This window comes from Pogona vitticeps, chromosome 1 (assembly GCF_051106095.1).
Source record: "Pogona vitticeps strain Pit_001003342236 chromosome 1, PviZW2.1, whole genome shotgun sequence".
NCBI lineage: Eukaryota > Metazoa > Chordata > Lepidosauria > Squamata > Agamidae > Pogona > Pogona vitticeps.
The window spans coordinates 246,333,407-246,342,705 of record NC_135783.1 but is presented as its reverse complement, the minus strand read 5'-3'; positions in this window follow the sequence as shown (position 1 = coordinate 246,342,705).

Below are 9,299 nucleotides of genomic sequence, written 5' to 3'. Positions count from 1 at the left end.
GTTCATGGTCAATTAAGCTTAGTAATGCAAATCTGTTCTTTATGTGGACTTTAATTTTAAAAATGTTGTTTAAATGCACTAGCATTCTTGTAGTGTTCTTCTTCAGCTTTACTCCAATCTTTGATGTTAACAGTTCATGATCAATATCACAATCTGCTCCTGGTATTGTTTTGGTAGAGTCCTAAGCCAGGTGTATATATATATTTTTTTCAAAAGAAAATGTGAATGATTCAATATCTAACATGTGGTTTTCTATTATGCTTAGCTCCTGAAGAAGGCTTTGCCAAAACACGTTGAGCCAGAGCTTTTTAACTACTCATCTAAAGAATAAAGAATACAGAACAAATTCTAATTTCTACATCCTGAGACTTTGTCTCTCATTTATAATCTGGACTTCCGTGGATATACCAGTTTCTTTTGTTTTCTTTTACCTACCATAAAAAATTACTGGAGACAATTAAACTTGTCACACTTTTTATTTTTATATTCCAGCATGATTATTGTTCTTCAGATTTTGGTTAATCAGTTCCACAGATCTTTGCGTGATGCATAACAGACATGAAGCACAAGTTACCTGTTCCCTAACATCCTATTTTGAATAATGTGAGAATAACATATTCATGTTTGTGCAGTGGTATAGTGCTACATCTGAAGTGCCGGTTCTTTCATGAGAGTCATAACAGCCATCACCCATTAGAAGAGTTCTATAGCACTTGGATTTGTGTCTATCAGCAAAGGAAGAGCAATTATTTTGTAGGTTAACTGGCCATTCAAGACTAAACCATGCCTAAATACAACAGGGCTAGCTTGTACCAATATACCATTCCCGAGAATATCAGTTTCTCACAATTACTCTGAGTACTGCAACTACGCTCAGAGGAAACAGGGAAGAGGAAGGAGGTGGGGCCAAGATGGACAGAGGTTGCAAATTGAGAGCTCTCTCTCAGTTGTAATCGCTGATGGAAGTTCTGTAGGCTTGAGATAGCCTAATCAAATTTTCCAGGAGAGGAAAATTTATCCGAAGAAGAGAAGCGCCATCTGAGAAGGTAGGGGGAGACTGGTGCTACCTCCCTATCCCAGAAGTTCAGCATTCTCTTTGGCAGGACTCTGTACAGGTCTGAAAAATTGATGCAGTCCAGAAGGCTGGAGGAGAACAGATACACAACTATATCCCAGATTTACAGACATCGCCGTAAGGAAATTTATTTTCATTACTATATTTGAACTGAACACTTGGAAATTTACTGTGATATATGAAGACAGGTGGGAGTAGTAGGTTGTAAGACTGAACGTTGAAAGCATTCAGAAGCGAACAGCTCAAGAGGACTGGAGGAAACACAGAAATTCATTAAAGCAGACTTTTAGCCAGATGAATTGCTGAACTATCTGTCTGCAAAGTTCCCCCTTAGAGACTTGCTGCATATTATTGAATGCCATTGAAGAGTCTCACAATACTACTCATTTAGATTGTGCCTACACCCACCTCAAGTTTATTTATGCCAGAAGTAACTAATATGTCCGGTACAGAGATGAAAGTAGAAAATGGAGGCTACTCATAAATGAAGCGACATCCCAGTGGATTACAAAAGGGAATAGATTGGATTCTATTTTTCTTTCTTCTTGATTTTATTTATTTTGTTGAACGTGGTTGGGGGAGGAGTTGGAAAAGCAGTTTTTTGGGGTTTATTATTTTAATTTTCCTGCTGTTTCTGAAACTCCATGGCAACGCTGGAAGAGACAAGGAGCTTCTCTTCCATTTTATTTCACCTAATCCTTCTCTACTCAGTGTTTGGAAAGGTGCCCAAAACTCTGATCTAGCTGACTTGTGTCTCTTTCTTTTTCTTTTTTTCCCCCTTTGGCAAATATGGACATAAATAGCTCCCTTGAAGCTGAGTAATATTTACTATGCTTATTATATTCAGGAAATAGTCTCCTTGTTTTGAAGTGGTCAAGGAAAGTTTCCCCTCTTCATTAATAACATTGACTCCTTTTTGATTCAGTGTATATTGGGCAATCCCCATTTGTTTGTTGCTTGATCTCTGTTGGTTGCTGTCACATACAGCACTGATGGTACCTGTCTGTCATGGGTTTGGAGGGAAAGTTCCATCCTATGGGGAGTGGAAGGCGGGACATCAGGGGGGAGGAGCTGTACTGTATATATATTTGGAGCTGGTGTGGAGAAGGGGAGTTGGAGTCTGTGTGTCAGACTGGGTACAACTGTTTGTCAGTTAGTACATACCTGATAGGTTCAGGTTTCTTTCTAGGTAGCCAGAACTGATAGGTTCAGGGTCTGTGCGTTACCTTAAAGTGTTCTGTGGGAACCAATCTGTTGCATGTGTATGATTAAGACTATACTAAGTTCCAGTTTCCTATTTACCTGATTCTTTTATTTACCCTGTTTGTCGTTTCAATAAACCTTGTTCTTTTGTTTATTAAATCCATTCCTGGTCTGTGTGACTCCTTATAGGGAATGGTTGGTGGCAGCATAATTACAGGGTGGGATACTCCAGTAGGTCTGGGGTTGCCACATTGATTGGTGTCCAGCGTGTGGGATACGACTGGTCCAGTTGTCCAGTGGTCCAGCAAAGCCTTGGCAAGTGTGCCCAGAGCAAGGGGGGTCTAGTCAGGGAAAATCTGAGGGCGCGTAGGTAATCTTCTAGGCTTACCTCACGGGGAGGTAGGCTAGTGGAAGAACGTGCAAACTCAGGTTGGGGGACTAGATTAGGGAGCTCTGAGGCAACCCGTTTTGGCGGGAAAGGGCTGAGGCAAAGCTGCGTGAAGTAACAGTGATCTAGCCTGTCTGCTGAGAGGCCTAGCAGAGGGGGTGGATTCTGCCTGGCAACAGTTGCAAGTTGGTGCTGGAGGGACAGCAGCAGTCTATAGAAGGCTGTTTCTGAGGCAAAAGGAAAAAAGTCGTCGTTTTATTTTGAGGCGTGACTTTTGAAGGCAGCCTGTTCTGGGGGGATTATGCCCCTGACTCGAAGCCAAATGGCAGAAATGGGGGAAGTGAGAGAACCACAGGGAGACCAAGGTTCTGAGGAGGAATTTGGCTCAGTGCAGGATGAGAGCACGGGAGAACTGACCTCAGAACTCAGAAGAATGCTCCTAGCCCAACAGCATGAACTGAGGGTGAGGGAAATGGAGAAAAAGGAAAGGGAGAAACAGAGAAAATTTGAGATGGAAAGGGAAGAGAAACAAAGACAATTTGAAATGGAAAGAGAGAGAATGGAAAGAGAAGAAAGATTGGAGAGAGAGAGGATGGCGTTTGAGTTAAGAAAATTGGAAATGATGAATCAGAACAATAATAACAATAGAGATTCTGAGGTGGGCCAATTGTCTAAAACTGACCTGAAGAAATTCCCTGTGTACCACAAGGGAGATTGCCCTGAGGTGTTCTTTTCCCTCGTGGAAAGAGCGTTTGTGGACTTCTCAGTAAGGGAAACTGAGATGACCATTATGCGATCTTTAATCAGTGGCAGCCTGGCAGAAGTCTATGCAGAGATGCCAGTGGAACTGATGAAGGACTTCGCTGAGTTTAAAAAACTGGTGTTTGCCCGGCATGGGATAAATGCTGAACAGCTGAGGCAAAGATTCAGGTCAATCACAAAAAAACCAGAGCAGACTTTTACCCAAGTGGGGGCCCAACTGGTGAGGTTGCTAGAGAAATGGCTGTCTCAGGAGGGGACAGAGACCTTCCAGCAGCTCAAAGACCTGATAGCGCTGGAACAGTTTTATTCAGTCCTGCATGGGGAACTAAAGTTCCATGTGAGGGAGAGGAAACCTAAATCGGTGACAGAAGCGGCAGAGATCGCAGATTTTATTTCCCAAATAAGGAAGCCCTTAGGTGCTGAGGGGAAATCTGTGGGTAAGCCCAAAGAAACCTACAGCAGGTACTCTCAGGGACCAGGGAAAAACCAGCAAGGGGGAGGGGCCCATGTTGAAGGGAAGCCCTCTGACATGAAACCACCAAGACCTCAGATTTTGGAGGGAAAACCAAAACCCGATGAGAAAGACTCCAAGTACAGCAGAAAATGTTATTTCTGTCAAGGAAAGGGCCATCTAATCTCAGAGTGTGAGAAATTAAAGCAGCTAAAGGGAAATTTGCCTCATGATTTGAGTGGAACCAAGCCAAAAGCTGTGTTCTGTGTCCAGACAGAGCAAAGCTCCTTGCCATTGAGGGAGCCTGTTGCCATGGCTACTCAATCTGGACCAGTTACATCTGCTGATCAGGCTGGGGAAAATGGTCCTCTTGTGGAGGTCAAGCGCTGCTTACTAGTGAGGACAGATTCGCAATTGTTTGAGACCGCAGGGGTGGACGTAGGAATACTTGACCATCAGTATAGGGGGCTAAGGGATACTTGTTCCCAGGTGACCCTGTGCCATCCAGACATTATTCCTAGGAAGCATATAATCCCAAATGAGAGCCTGAAGTGGCAGGGATTGAGGGGCAGGTGATCTCACTGCCAGTAGCTGAGGTACCTGTGAGCTTTCAAGGCTGGAGGGGAGTTTGGCGGCTAGCGATTTCATCGACTCTGCCAGCAGCCGTGCTCGTGGGAAATGACCTGGCTGAACATGTGAAACGGGTGCTAGTGATTACACGCTCACAAGCTACCACGGGGACAGTTCAGGGGGGTACTGAAGAGCCCGAGGTTGAAGCAGATGAGGGTAGTCCCGAAGCTGTGGCAGAAACCTTAACCACAGACAGCAAATTTGGCCAAGAGCAAAAGGCAGACGCCACTCTCCGAAAGTGTTTTGAAAAGGTGACAGACACCCAGCTAACACCTGAAACCCCAGCGAGATTTCGCGAGGACAAGGGAATTTTATATAGAGAGACCCTGATGAATATCTCAAAAGGGGGAGATGGGATCAGAAGTCAGCTAGTGGTACCTGAAAAGTATCGCCCCATGATCTTACAAAGGGGGCACTCTGACATGTTTGCTGCGCACTTAGGGGTGAACAAAACACAGCAGAGAATCACACACAATTTTTACTGGCCTGAAATAGGGAAGCAGATCAAGGAGTTCTGTAAACAATGTGATGTGTGTCAGAGGCAGGGGAATAACCGTGACAGGACCAAAGCGAAGTTGTGCCCTTTGCCTGTGATTGACACCCCGTTCAAATGTATAGGAGTGGATATTGTGGGACCTTTGCCCAAGGCCACAAAGAGGGGGAACCGGTTCATTCTCACCATTGTGGACCATGCCACGAGGTACCCCGAAGCCATTCCCTTGACTAACATCGAAACTAACACAGTGGCAGATGCCGTGGTGGGGTATATGTCCAGGATGGGATTTGCCTCGGAAATAATCACAGATTTGGGCACATCGTTTACATCAAAGCTCATGAAACGGTTATGGCAAATCTGTGGAATTAAACACAAGGAAACCACTGCCTATCACCCCGAAAGTAATGGGTTAACGGAGAAGTTCAATGGGACTCTGATGCGCATGATTAGGGCTTACTTGGCAGAGAATCCAAACAATTGGGACCAGAAGCTGCAATCCCTTTTGTTTGCTTATCGATCAGTGCCCCAAGCCAGTACCGGGTTCAGTCCGTTTGAACTTTTGTTTGGGAGAAAAGTAAGAGGTCCACTTGATTTAATCAAACAAAATTGGGAGCAGATCACCCAGGATGACCCACAAGATGTTGTGACGTACATAGACACTTTAATGAATGACCTGAAGAGAAACCTAGAGCTAGCAGCAGAAAACCTGCAAGCTCAGAAGGTCAGACAGAAAACCTGGTATGACCAGAAAGCCAGGAAGAGGCACTTTAACCCAGGGGAGGAAGTGCTTTGGCTTAGGCCCTGCAAAGAGAACAAACTGCAGCTCAAATGGGCAGGACCATACAGGGTCATTTCCAAGATGTCGGACCTGAACTACCTTATAGAACAGGAGGAACACCAAGCACGGAGGGTGGTACATGTGAATGCCCTGAAACCCTACTACAGAGGGGAACAGAGGGTTTTATTTGCCATAAAAGCAGTTGAGAGTGAGGAAGCTGAATTACCCTTCTGGGAGGGTAGAGGGGAAGTGAAATACAACCCAGATGAGGTGAAGATCAGTCCTGCACTCACCCAAGACCAGCAGCAAGAACTAAAAGTGCTGCTCACTAAATATCATAAGGTTTTTTCAAATAAGCCGGGGATAGTGAAGGGAGTGATCAAACCCCTAGAGGCCAAGATAGAAGCTGTTTGTGATTGGCCCAGACCCAACACCAAGAAAAAAGTCAAATCATTTCTTGGGTTGGTGGGCTACTACAGAAAGTTCATCCCGAGGTTTAGCGAGATGGCGACTCCGCTGACCGATCTGACGCGGAAGAAGACTGATGACCGCATCCCGTGGACCAGCGACTGTGAGGAGGCGTTCCAGAGGTTGAAGGAGGCGCTCCTCCATTATCCAGTGCTGCGTGCTCCCAACTTCGACCGGGAGTTCATCATCTACACCGATGCGTCTAACAGCGGGGTAGGAGCAGTTCTTTGCCAGGAGGATGAAAATGGTGACCAGCATCCAGTGTCCTACCTGAGTAGGAAACTCCAGAAAGGTGAGAGACATTTGGCAACCGTGGAAAAGGAGTGCCTGGCCATAGTATACGCGATTCAGAAGGCCAAACCTTACATCTGGGTAAGACATTTTGTTCTGTGCACTGACCACTCACCACTGCAGTGGTTAAAGACAATGAAAACCCATAATAGTAAACTTATGAGGTGGGCTTTAAACCTGCAAGATTTTGACTTTGAAGTGAAGGTGGTCAGAGGGTCAATGAACTGTGTTGCTGACGCCTTGTCAAGAAGACCCGACGAGTGAAGACGGCGAAGAAACCATGGACTATGTATATTTTGGTGACCAAAAGTTAAATGTACCTGTTTATTGAACAGGCTTGGTTTGTATTAATAAAGGTAACTTAATGTATTGCAAATATTAATGTTTAAAGTAAGTATGGGTTATGGGATTGTATGATATTGTATAACTGTTTTGTGTTTTGATCCTGGTTGTTTTTTTGGAGAAAAGCACTTTAGCTTTTCCCCCGCAAAACAACTTATAAAGAGGGGAGGTGTCACATACAGCACTGATGGTACCTGTCTGTCATGGGTTTGGAGGGAAAGTTCCATCCTATGGGGAGTGGAAGGTGGGACATCAGGGGGGAGGAGCTGTACTGTATATATATTTGGAGCTGGTGTGGAGAAGGGGAGTTGGAGTCTGTGTGTCAGACTGGGTACAACTGTTTGTCAGTTAGTACATACCTGATAGGTTCAGGTTTCTTTCTAGGTAGCCAGAACTGATAGGTTCAGGGTCTGTGCGTTACCTTAAAGTGTTCTGTGGGAACCAATCTGTTGCATGTGTATGATTAAGACTATACTAAGTTTCCTATTTACCTGATTCTTTTATTTACCCTGTTTGTCGTTTCAATAAACCTTGTTCTTTTGTTTATTAAATCCATTCCTGGTCTGTGTGACTCCTTATAGGGAATGGTTGGTGGCAGCATAATTACAGGGTGGGATACTCCAGTAGGTCTGGGGTTGCCACAGTTGCTCTCATATCTTTCTATATTTCCATATCCCTAATGTACTAGATGACTTAAGTCTATATAAGAAGGGAGCAGGGGGAAAGCAGATACTTTGGAGAATACTGTAAACTGTTATATAAAGGGGTTTTTGTTGCTGTTTTTTGGAAATACAAAAATGGCTGCAAAACCTATGGTGGGGAAAGGAAGTCTGGCACCAGAAACTACACCACTGAGATAGATGCAAGAAACTCAATATGCTTTATTAACAAAAGAATATTTTGAGAAGCTCATGAGCACCATGCTCAACCAACAGCCCATTTTGATAGAAAGTTTGATGAAATTAAGTCTGATATTTCAGCCCTGGAAACTATCATTTCCAAACAACAGGAGGACATAAATTTACAACTGGGGCAAATTAAAGAGGATGTGACACAGCAAAATCCAGAAATACAGAAGACAGTGAGATAAGCAAAGAAAATGGAGAAGAAAGTAATAGATCTTCTAAGGGAAAGTTGAAACCAGACAAAACCAACATGAGACATCAAGAACTCAAACCCAGATGAAGAATGCATCACATATTCTGAGAATACAGAATGTACCAGAAACTCAAAATGAAGACCTCTTAGAAGTTACAACTAATTTATTATCAGACTGGGCTGACTGTGAGGAGGATGAAATTAAGTTAAATATAGATGCGGCCAGAACTTCCTCAGTATATATATTTTAAAAATCATCTCCCAAGAGAAATCCAAATTAGATTAATTAAAACCACATATAGAGACAAAATTCTGAAAGCAATGCAAATCAAGCAAAGAAAAGGAAGGAATCTGAAGACATTGAAACATATCCCTTGGGAAATAAGAAATAAAAGGAAAATGTATGAGAATGGATAAAGACTATCAGCTACATAATCAATAATTAGAATAAAAATATATCTGTCTGAATTTGATTTTTCCCTCTCACTCACTGTTTATATTTCTTTCTGATATGTGGAACTATTTCTAGAAAAGAATGTATAGAATTACTATGAAAAATATTGATCTGTAATGTATCCGTTCAAACCTACCCCCTCTGAGGGTACCCCATCCCAGTTGTCCCTTACCTTACCCTACCTTTATAATAAAAATAAAAAACATTTTTTTAAAAAAGAAACGGAGAAGACTAGCTGTCAGTGATAGATTATGTCATAGTTCCTTCTATTCAGAAAGTCCTAAGGCCATAATGGAAATGGCCATAATTTCATGTCCCAGATAAGGAGTGCAGTTGGGTGGTAGGATGGCTCTCCTTTCATAGAGTCATCACTTGGCTTGGATATTCTTGTTATTCTTCTTTGGTGCCAGCTGTCTGGAGCATCTCCTTCCAGCACTGTGATCAAGAGGTTTATCAGGGAAGGTAATATCATTTATTCCAATGCCTAGTGCAGTTCAGAAACAGTTTAAAAAGAGAGGTTACTTACCTGTAACCATGGTTCTTCAAGTGGTCATTCTGTGAATTCACACAATGAAGGGTTAAGTCAGCGCCTGCGCGGGTCCCTCGGAACGTTCTCGAGCTCTGTAAAAGAAACATAATTAGGAGTGCCTATACTGCGCATGCTCCGCCCGCCCCAACCTCAGTTCCATTTATCCGCCAGTCAAAGCAATAATGACAGTAATAGTGCAGTGACGGATAGTGGGGAGGTCGGGCGGGCTTGTGTGAATTCACAGAATGACCACTTGAAGAACCATGGTTACAGGTAAGTAACCTCTCTTTCTTCAGCGTGGTCTTCTGTGAATGCACACAATGAAGGGTGACTA